The 11,228-nt window shown below is 42.2% G+C and overlaps 1 non-coding gene across 1 annotated transcript; it reads left to right on the plus strand.

Moving 5' to 3' along the window:
• The first annotated feature begins 10,742 nt into the window (after positions 1 to 10,742).
• LOC112761825 (small nucleolar RNA R71) lies at positions 10,743 to 10,849 on the plus strand. Its single transcript, XR_003182200.1, has one exon. It is a non-coding gene; the product is annotated as a small nucleolar RNA R71 (small nucleolar RNA).
• Positions 10,850 to 11,228: the final 379 nt, after the last annotated feature.

Raw genomic sequence — 11,228 nt, forward strand, 5'->3', positions numbered from 1 at the left:
TCAGAATGGACCATCCTGGATATCTTCTATGATGGTTTATCTGAGCTATCAAAGATGTCATTGGATACTTCTGCAGGTGGATCCATTCACCTAAAGAAAACGCCTGCAGAAGCTCAAGAACTCATTGACATGGTTGCTAATAACCAGTTCATGTACACTTCTGAGAGGAATCCTGTGAGTAATGGGACGCCTATGAAGAAGGGAGTTCTTGAAGTTGATACTCTGAATGCCATATTGGCTCAGAACAAAATATTGACTCAGCAAGTCAATATGATTTCTCAGAGTCTGAATGGAATGCAAGCTGCATCCAACAGTACTCAAGAGGCTTCTTATGCAGAAGAAGCTTATGACCCTAAAAACCCTGCAATAGCAGAGGTGAATTACTTAGGTGAACCTTATGGAAACACCTATAACCCATCATGGAGAAATCATCCAAATCTCTCATGGAAGGATCAAAGGCCTCAACAAGGCTTTAATAATGGTGGAAGAAACAGGTTTAACAATAATAAACCTTTTCCATCATCCACTCAGCAACAGACAGAGAACTCTGAACAAAATACTTCTAATTTAACAAACTTAGTTTCTGATCTATCCAAGGCCACTGTAACTTTCATGAATGAAACAAGGTCTTCCATTAGAAATTTGGAAGCACAAGTGGGCCAGCTGAGTAAAAGGATCACTGAAATCCCTCATAGTACTCTCCCAAGCAATACAGAAGAGAATCCAAAAGGAGAGTGCAAGGCCATTGACATAAGCACCATGGCCGAACCTGTAAGGGAAGGAGAGGACATGAATCCCAAGGGGGAAGACCTCCTGGGACGTCCAGTGATCAATAAGGAGTTTCCCTCTGAGGAACCAAAGGAATCTGAGACTCATCTAGAGACCATAGAGATTCTATTGAACCTCCTTATGCCATTCATGAGCTCTGATGAGTATTTCTCTTCTGAAGAGAATGAGGATGTTACTGAAGAGCAAACTGCCAAGTTTCCTGGTGCAATCATGAAGCTGAATGCCAAATTATTTGGTATTAAAACTTGGGAAGATGAACCTCCCTTGTTCACCAATGAACTAAGTGATCTGGATCAACTAATATTGCCTCAGAAGAGACAGGATCCTGGAAAGTTCATAATACCTTGTACCATAGGCACCATGATCTTTAAGGCTCTGTGTGACCTTGGTTCAGGGATAAACCTCATGCCCCTCTTTGTAATAGAAAAACTGGGAATCTATGGGGTGCATGCTGCTAAAATCTCATTAGAGATGGCAGATAATTCAAGAAAACAGGCTTATGGACAAGTAGAGGACGTGTTAGTAAAGGTTGAAGGCCTTTACATCCCTGCTGATTTCATAGTCTTAGATACTGGAAAGGAAGAGGATGAATCCATCATCCTAGGAAGACCTTTCCTAGCCACAGCAAGAGTTGTGATTGATGTGGACAGAGGAGAATTGATCCTTCAATTAAATAAGGACAACCTTGTGTTTACAACTCAAGGATCTCTCTCTGCATCCATAGAGAGGAGGCAGAAAAAGCTTCTCTCAAAGCAGAGTCAAACAAAGCCCCCACAGTCAAACTCTAAGTTTGGTGTTGGGAGGCCACAACCAAACTCTAAGTTTGGTGTTGAACTCCCATATCCAAACTCTAAGTTTGGTGTTGGAGAGCCTCAACAATGCTCTGAACATCTGTAAGGATCCATGAGAGCCCACTGTCAAGCTATTGACATTAAAGAAGCGCTTGTTGGGAGGCAACCCAATTTTTATTTATCTAACTATATTTTTTCTTAGTTATATGTCTTTGTAGGTTCATGATCATGAGGAGTCACAAAATAAATATAAAAATTGAAAACGGAATCAAAAACAGCAGAAGAAAAATCACACCCTGGAGGAAGCATCTGCCTAGCGTTCAACGCCAGAACAGAGCATGGTTCTGGCGCTGAACGCCCAAAATGGGCAGTATCTGGGCGCTGAACGCCCAAAATGAGCATCATCTGGGCGCTGAACGCCAGAATTGCACCCTGGAGAGGAGCTGGCGCTGAACGCCCAGAACAAGCATGGTTCTGGCGTTCAACGCCAGAAATGGGCAACAAATGGGCGTTGAACGCCCAAAATGGGCACCAACCTGGCGCTGAACGCCCAGAGTTGTGTGCAAGGGCATTTTACATGCCTAATTTGGTGCAAGGTTGTAAATCCTTGAACACCTCAGGATCTGTGGATCCCACAGGATCACCTCAGGATCTGTGGACCCCACAGGATCCCCACCTACCTCCACTCACTTCTTCTCACCCCTTACCACTCTCTTTCACAAAATCCCATAAACACTCTTCCCCAAAACCCTTCACCAATCACCTCAATCTCTCTTCCCCATCACCTCCTCACCACTCACATCCATCCACTCTTCCCCATAAACCTACCTCATAAACTCCACCTACCTTCAAAATTCAAAAGCAATTTCCCACCCAAACCCACCCTAAATGGCCGAACCTCCACCCCCCCTCCAATCCCTATATATAACCCTCCATTCTTCCTCATTTTCACACAACACAACCCTCTCTTCTCTTCTTGGCCGAAACACAACCCCTTCTCCCTCTCCTCCATTTCTTCTTCTTCTTCATCTATTCTTTCTTCTCTTGCTCGAGGGCGAGCAAAATTCTAAGTTTGGTGTGGTAAAAGCATAAGCTTTTTGTTTTTCCATTACCATTGATGGCACCTAAGACCGGAGAATCCTCTAGAAAAGGAAAAGGGAAGACAAAAGCTTCCACGTCCGAGTCATGGGAGATGGAAAGGTTCATCTCCAAAGCCCATCAAGACCACTTCTATGATGTTGTGGCCAAGAAGAAGGTGATCCCCGAGGTCCCTTTCAAACTCAAAAGAAATGAGTATCCGGAGATCCGACATGAAATTCAAAGAAGAGGTTGGGAAGTTCTAACAAATCCCATCCAACAAGTCGGCATCCTAATGGTTCAAGAGTTCTATGCCAATGCATGGATCACCAAGAACCATGATCAAAGTAAGAACCCGGATCCAAAGAACTATGTTACAATGGTTCGGGGGAAATACTTAGATTTTAGTCCGGAAAATGTGAGGTTGGCGTTCAACTTGCCAAACATGGAAGAGAACGCACGCCCCTATACAAGGAGAGTCAACTTTGATCAAAGGTTGGACCAAGTCCTTATGGACATATGTGTAGAAGGAGCTCAATAAAAAATTGACTCAAAAGGCAAACCGGTTCAACTAAGAAGACTGGACTTTAAGCCTGTAGCTAGAGGGTGGTTGGAGTTCATTCAATGCTCAATCATTCCCACTAGCAATCGGTCTGAAGTTACTATAGACCGGGCCATCATGATCCATAGCATCATGATTGGAGAAGAGGTGGAAGTTCATGAGATTATACCTCAAGAACTCTACAAGGTGGCTGACAAGTCCCCCACTATGGCAAGGTTAGCGTTTCCTCACCTCATTTGCCACCTATGCAATTCGGCTGGGATTGACATAGAGGGAGATATCCTCATTAAAGAGGACAAGCCCATCACTAAGAAAAAGATGGAGCAAGCAAGAGAGCCCATTCATGGAGCTCAAGAGGCGTATGAAGCTCATCACCATGAGATCCCGGAGATGCCTCAAATGCATTTTCCTCCACAAAACTATTGGGAGCAAATCAACATCTCCCTAGGAGAATTGAGTTCCAATATGGGACAACTAAGGGTGGAACATCAAGAGCACTCCATCATCCTTCATGAAATAAGAGAAGATCAAAAAGCAATGAGGGAGGAGCAACAAAGACAAGGAAGAGACATAGAAGATCTCAAGGACATCATTGGTTCCTCAAGAAGGAAATGCCACCATCACTAAGGTGGATTCATTCCTTGTTCTTATTTCTTCTGTTTTTCGTTTTATATGTTATGTGCTTATCTATGTTTGTGTCTTCATTATATGATCATTAGTAGTTAGTAACTATGTCTTAAAGTTATGAATGTCCTATGAATCCATCACCTCTCTTAAATGAAAAATGCTTTAATTCAAAAGAACAAGAAGTACATGAGTTTCGAATTTATCCTTGAACTTAGCTTAATTATATTGGTGTGGTGACAATGCTTCTTGTTTTCTGAATGTATGCTTGAACAGTGCACATGTCTTTTGAAGTTGTTGTTTAAGAATGTTAAATATGTTGGCTCTTGAAAGAATGATGACTAGGAGACATGTTATTTGATAATCTGAAAAATCATAAAAATGATTCTTGAAGCAAGAAAAAGGAGCAAAGAACAAAGCTTGCAGAAAAAAAAAAAATAGGCGAAAAAAAATATATATATAGAGAAAAAAAGAAAAAAAGAAAAAAGCAAGCAGAAAAAGCCAAAAGCTCTTAAAACCAAGAGGCAAGAGCAAAAAGCCAATAACCCTTAAAACCAAAAGGCAAGGGCAAATAAAAAGGATCCCAAGGCTTTGAGCATCAGTGGATAGGAGGGCCTAAAGGAATAAAATCCTGGTCTAAGCGGCTAAACCAAGCTGTCCCTAACCATGTGCTTGTGGCGTGTAGGTGTCAAGTGAAAACTTGAGACTGAGCGGTTAAAGTCAAGGTCCAAAGCAAGAAAAGAGTGTGCTTAAGAACCCTGGACACCTCTAATTGGGGACTTTAGCAAAGCTGAGTCACAATCTGAAAAGGTTCACCCAATTATGTGTCTGTGGCATTTATGTATCTGGTGGTAATACTGGAAAACAAAGTGCTTAGGGCCACGGCCAAGACTCATAAAATAGCTGTGTTCAAGAATCATCATACTGAACTAGGAGAATCAATAACACTATCTGAACTCTGAGTTCCTATAGATGCCAATCATTCTGAACTTCAATGCATAAAGTGAGATGCCAAAATTATTCAAGAGGCAAAAAGCTATAAGTCCCGCTCATATGATTGAAGCTATGTTTCATTGATAGTTTGGAATTTATAGTATATTTTCTTCTTTTTATCCTATTTGATTTTCAGTTGCTTGGGGACAAGCAACAAATTAAGTTTGGTGTTGTGATGAGCGGATAATTTATACGCTTTTTGACATTATTTTTAGTATGTTTTTAGTAGGATCTAGTTAATTTTAGGGATTTTTTCATTAGTTTTTATGTTAAATTCACATTTCTGGACTTTACTATGAGTTTGTGTGTTTTTCTATGATTTCGGGTCTTTTCTGGCTAAAATTGAGGGACTTGAGCAAAAATCAGATTCAGAGGTTGAAGAAGGACTGCTGATGCTGTTGGATTCTGACCTCCCTGCACTCAAAGTAGATTTTCTGGAGCTACAGAACTCGAAATGGCGCGCTTCCAATTGCGTTGGAAAGTAGACATCCAGGGCTTTGCAGAAATGTATAATAGTCCATACCTTTTCTAAGTTTAGACGACGCAAACTGGCATTCAACTCCAGCTCTCTGCCCAATTCTGGCGTCCAACGCCAGAAACAAGTTGCAATGTGGAGTTCAACACCCAAAATGGCTCAAAAGCTGGCATTCAACTCCAGAAAGAGCCTCTGCACGTGTAACATTCAAGCTCAGCCCAAGCACACACCAAGTGGGCCCCGGAAGTGGATTGATGCATCAATTACTTACTTCTGTAAACCCTTGTGGCTAGTTTATTATAAATAGGACTTTTTACTATTGTATTAGACATCTTTGGATCTTTGGAACCATCTTTTGATCATTTTTAGATCTCTAGACCTCCATGGGAGGTTGGCCATTCGGCCATGCTTACCCTCTATTCACTTATGTATTTTCAACGATAGAGTTTCTACACTCCATAGATTAAGGTGTGGAGCTCTGCTGTTCCTCAAAGATTAATGCAAAGTACTACTGTTTTCTATTCAATTCACTTGTTCCGCTTCTAAGATATTCATTCGCACTTCAACCTGAATGTGATGAACGTGACAATCATCATCATTCCCTATGAACACGTGCCTGACAACCACGTCCGTTCTACATTAGATTGAATGAGTATCTCTTAGATCTCTTAATCAGAATCTTCGTGGCATAAGCTAGATTGATGGCGGCATTCATGAGAGTCCGGAAAGTCTAAACCTTGTCCGTGGTATTTCGAGTAGGACTCTGGATTGAATGAATGTGACGCACTCAAAACTCGTGAGTGCTGGGCATAGTGACAGACGCAAAAGGATAGTAAATCCTATTCCAGTACGATCGAGAACCTCCAAGATGATTAGCCATGCAGTGACAGCGCATCGGACCATTTTCACAGAGAGGAATAGGATGCAACCAACGACAAGGGTGATGCTTCCAGACGATTAGCCGTGCTGTGACAGAGCATTTGGACCATTTTCCCAAGAGAGATCGAAAGTAGCCATTGGCACCGGTGACATCCTTACATAAAGCCCGCCATAGAAAGGTGTAAGCTTGATTGGATGAAGACAGCAGGAAAGCAGAGGTTCAGAGGAACGAATGCATCTCCATACGCTTATCTGAAATTCTCACCAATGAGTTACATAGGTATTTCTATCCTTATTTTATTAATTAATTTCGAAAACCCCATTACTATTTTATATCCGCCTGACTGAGATTTACAAGGTGACCATAGCTTGCTTCATACCAACAATCTCCGTGGGATTCGACCCTTACTCACGTAAGGTATTACTTGGACGACCCAGTGCACCTGCTGGTTAGTTGTGCGAAGTTGTGAACCATGGTATTGGCATCGTGTTTTTGGTGCCATTGCCAGGGAAAGAAAGAGCAATGAATTTTACATAATCAAAGTGTAATCACAATTTCGTCCACCAGGGACTCCAAACCAGCTAAGGATATTCTTCCTGAGGAAGTTCATGACCACCCTGTTATCATTCGTTGGGGTTGCAATAGCCTCTACCCACTTGGAAACGTAATCCACTGCTACCAAGATGTACTTATTTGCACATGAGGTTGGGAATGGTCCCATGAAATCGATTCCCCACACATCAAACAATTCCAGTTCCAAGATGAAATTTTGTGGCATCTCATTTCTTTTGGGCAAGTTTCCAGATCTTTGGCATTCATTGCAGCTCTTTACTAGTTCTTTGGCATCCTTGAAAAGGGTGGGCCAAAAGAATCCGCTTTGTAACACCTTTGCTGCAGTTCTGTCCCCTCCAAAGTGGCCTCCATAGCATGAGCCGTGGCAATTCCATAGGACCTCTCGTCCTTCTTCTTCTGAAACACATCTCCTAAGGATTCCATCTGAACACTTCTTGAAGAGATATGGCTTATTCCAGACAAAGTATTTTGCATCATTCATGAGCTTCCTTTTTTGATGTTTATTGATCTCTGGAGGTAAGGCCCCAATTGCCTTGAAGTTGGCAATGTCTGCGAACCATGGTGCTTTGTGAACTGTCATCAACTGCTCATCAGGGAAGAGCTCGTTCACACTTGTATCATGTGCTCCACCTTTATCATGAGGAATCCTGGATAGGTGATCTGCTACCTTGTTCTCTACTCCTTTCTTGTCTCTGATTTCAATATTGAATTCCTGCAGCAATAAGATCCATCTTATTAGTCTTGGTTTTGATTCTTGCTTGGCAAACAAATATTTAAGTGCTGTGTGATATGTAAAAATAATCACTTTAGCACCAATGAGGTATGATCTAAACTTGTCAAATGCAAAAACTATTGCTAGTAACTCCTTTTCAGTAGTGGTATAATTTCTTTGAGTATCATTAAGGACTTTGCTAGCATAGTATATCACATGGACTAAGTTGTCTTTCCTCTGTCCTAACACTGCCCCAACTGCAAAATCAGATGCATCACACATCAATTCAAATGGTAAATTCCAATCAGGTGGGGAAATGATAGGAGCAGAGGACAACCTCATTTTCAAATTTTCAAAGGCTAACATGCATGTTTCATCAAAGATAAATGGTGTATCAGATACAAGGAGATTGCTTAAGGGCTTGGCTATCTTTGAAAAATCTTTAATAAACCTTCAGTAAAAACCAGCATGCCCCAAAAAGCTCCTAATTGCCCTGACATCACTGGGTGGAGGCAGTTTTTCAATAAGTTCTACTTTAGCTCTGTCAACCTCAATGCCTTGGTTAGAAACTTTGTGACCAAGGACTATTCCTCCTGTCACCATAAAGTGACATTTCTCCCAGTTCAAGACCAGATTGGTCTCTTGGCATCTTTTCAATACCAAGGCGAGGTGATGTAGGCAACTAGGGAAGGAATCTCCGAATACCGAGAAATCATCCATAAAAATTTCAATGAATTTTTCTATCATATCTGAAAAGATAGAAAGCATGCAGCGTTGGAAAGTCGCAGGTGCATTAAATAGCCTAAATGGCATGCGCCTGTAGGCAACCACTCCATATGGGCAAGTGAATGAGGTTTTCTCTTGATCCCTGGGAGCAACCACTATTTGGTTATATCCTGAATAACCGTCGAGAAAACAATAATATGCGTGCCCTGCAAGTCTTTCCAACATCTGATCCATGAATGGAAGGGGGAAATGATCTTTTCGTGTAGCCTCATTGAGCTTCCTGTAATCTATGCACATCCGCCATCCTATTACTGTCCTTGTAGGAATTAGTTCATTTTTCTCATTGGGAACCACGGTAATTCCTCCCTTTTTTGGGACGACATGCACGGGGCTAACCCAAGGGCTGTCTGAGATTGGGTAGATTACCCCCCCTTGCCATAACTTCATAACTTCCTTCTGTACCACTTCCTTCATGATTGGGTTCAACCTCCTTTGGGATTGAATGGATGGTTTAGCATCATCTTCCAGCAGTATCTTGTGCATGCATATAGCCGAACTTATCCCCTTCAGGTCAGCAAGTGTCCAACCAATGGCATCCTTGTGCTGTCGCAGTACTTTGATCAGTTCATCCTCTTGATCTTTGCTGAGGCATGAGCTTATGATCACTGGGTAATTTTGATTTTCTCCTAAGTATGCATATTTGAGAGTGGGTGGCAGTGCTTTGAGTTCAAGTTTAGGTGCTTCTGACTTTTTGTTCTCTTCCTTTGGTGCACCTGGTATGCCAATTTCTGTTGTTGCAACCTCTTCACTTGATGTACACTCTTCCTCTATTATTCTTTCGGGCTCTTCAGACTCTTCTTCTTCAAAACTCTCCTGCACTTCCTCTTCAAGTGAGTCCAACCTCATACATTCCCCCAGTTGTTCTTGTGGGTAACTCATGGCCTTGAACACATTGATTGTCATCTTTTCATTGTGTAATCTCAAGGTGGGATCACCTTTTTAGACATCAATGACAGCTCTAGTAGTGGCCAAGAACGGCCTTCTCAGGATAATGGAGGTCTTGGCTTCCTCCTGCATGTCCAGCACTACGAAGTCTGCCGGGAATATGAAGTCTCCCACTTTCACCAGCAAATTCTCTACTACGCCATGAGGGAACTTGAACGATCTGTCTGCCAACTGTAAGGCCATTTTTGTTAGTTTAGCCTCCTCTATCTTCATCTTCCTCATCATAGCTACTGACATCAAATTGATGCTGTCTCCTAAGTCACAAAGAGCTTTCTCCACTGTGATTTCCCCTATAATGCAAGGGATATGAAAACTCCCAGGATCCTTTAATATTTGGGGCAGTTTGTGCTGAATGATAGCACTACATTCTTCGGTTAGTATCACAGTCTCGTTGTTCTTCCAGCTTCTCTTCTTAGTCATGAGCTCCTTCAAGAACTTGGCGTAGAGTGGCATTTGTTCTATTGCTTCAGCAAAGGGTATGTTGATTTGCAATTTCTTGAAGATTTCCAAAAATCTCAAAAACTGATTGTCATCTCCCTTCTTCTTTAATTGCTGAGGGTATGGGACTCTTGGGACGTCTGGCTTCAGCACTCCTTCCCCTTTTTGTGAACTCAAAGTGGGAACTCGAGCTTCGTCCTGCTCTTCTTCCTCTTTATTTGAGTCCTCTTCTTGTGGTTTCTAGGGGATCTCCTTCAGTTCCTTCCCACTCCGAAGGGTGATAGCCTGACACTCCTCCCTTTTGGTTGAGTTAGTATTACTGCGAAGGTTGTGGCTGCGGATTTGCTTGAATAAGTAGCCAATTTGTGTCTCAAGTTTCTTGATAGCAGCATCCTGGTTCTGCATATTGGACATCACTTCTTCTCGGAACGCTTTACTGTCTTGAATCTCTTTGCCTATGCCTTCAAGTAGATTCTCAATCCTTGAGAGTCTGTCATCAAATGATGGTAGATTGGGATTAAAGGTGGAAGGATGAGGTAAGTTATTTTGGTTTTGATATGAATGTGGAGAGGTGTTGTTATGGGGGTGTTGATATGGTCTAGATGTGAAATATTGATGGGCTGCATTGTTGGGATTTGGGCGTCTTTGATCAGGGCCTTGGTCTTGTTGATTTCCCCACCCAAAGTTTGGGTGATTCCTCCAGCCAGGGTTGTAGGTCTTGGAGTATGGATCATGGTTTTGCCTAGCAAAATTTCCAATGTAGTTGACTTGCTCAAGACTTCCCTCTGCTTCTTCATTCACTCCTTCTTAGGTTGTTGATGAAGTGGTGATTGCTGCTACTTGGTTCCTCTCCATCTTCTTGGTTAGGTCAGCCAGCTGCTTGGCAATGAGCTTGTTCTGAGCCAGCAGAGCATCTACATTGTTTAGCTCCATCACTCCTCTAGTATTCCCCCTTTCGGAAGCATAGAAGTAGTCATTCTCTGCTACAGTTTCAATGACATCTATGGCCTCCTCAATGGTCTTCTTCTTGTTCAAAGATCCTCCGGATGAATGGTCTACGGCCTTCTTTGACTCATAAGAGAGCCCTTCAAACATTGAACATATCTGGTGGGCATCTCCTTGTTAGGTCTTTAAACCTCTCCCATGCTTCATACAGAGTCTTACCATCTTGTTGCCTGAAAGTTTGGACCTTAGCTCTCAGCCTATTAATTCGTTGAGGGGGGTAAAATCTTGCTATGAATTTGTTCACCACATCTTCCCAAGTTGTCAAGCTCTCCTTTGGGAAAGACTCCAGCCACTTGGCTGCCTTATCCTTGAGTGAGAATGGAAATAAGAGCAGTCTATAGGCGTCAGGATGAACACCATTAGACTTCACTGTGTCACATATTCTCAGGAAGGTGGTTAGATGTTGATTGGGGTCTTCTTGGACACCTCCTCCAAACGAACAGTTGTTTTGAACAAGGGTGATGAGCTGTGGCTTTAGTTCAAAATTTATGGCATGGATGGTTGGCTTTTGAATGCTACTTCCACAGTTTCCTAGGTTTGGATTGATGTAAGAGCCTAAAACTCTTCTATCCTCCCCA

This window comes from Arachis hypogaea, chromosome 16, assembly GCF_003086295.3.
Source record: "Arachis hypogaea cultivar Tifrunner chromosome 16, arahy.Tifrunner.gnm2.J5K5, whole genome shotgun sequence".
Lineage (NCBI taxonomy): Eukaryota > Viridiplantae > Streptophyta > Magnoliopsida > Fabales > Fabaceae > Arachis > Arachis hypogaea.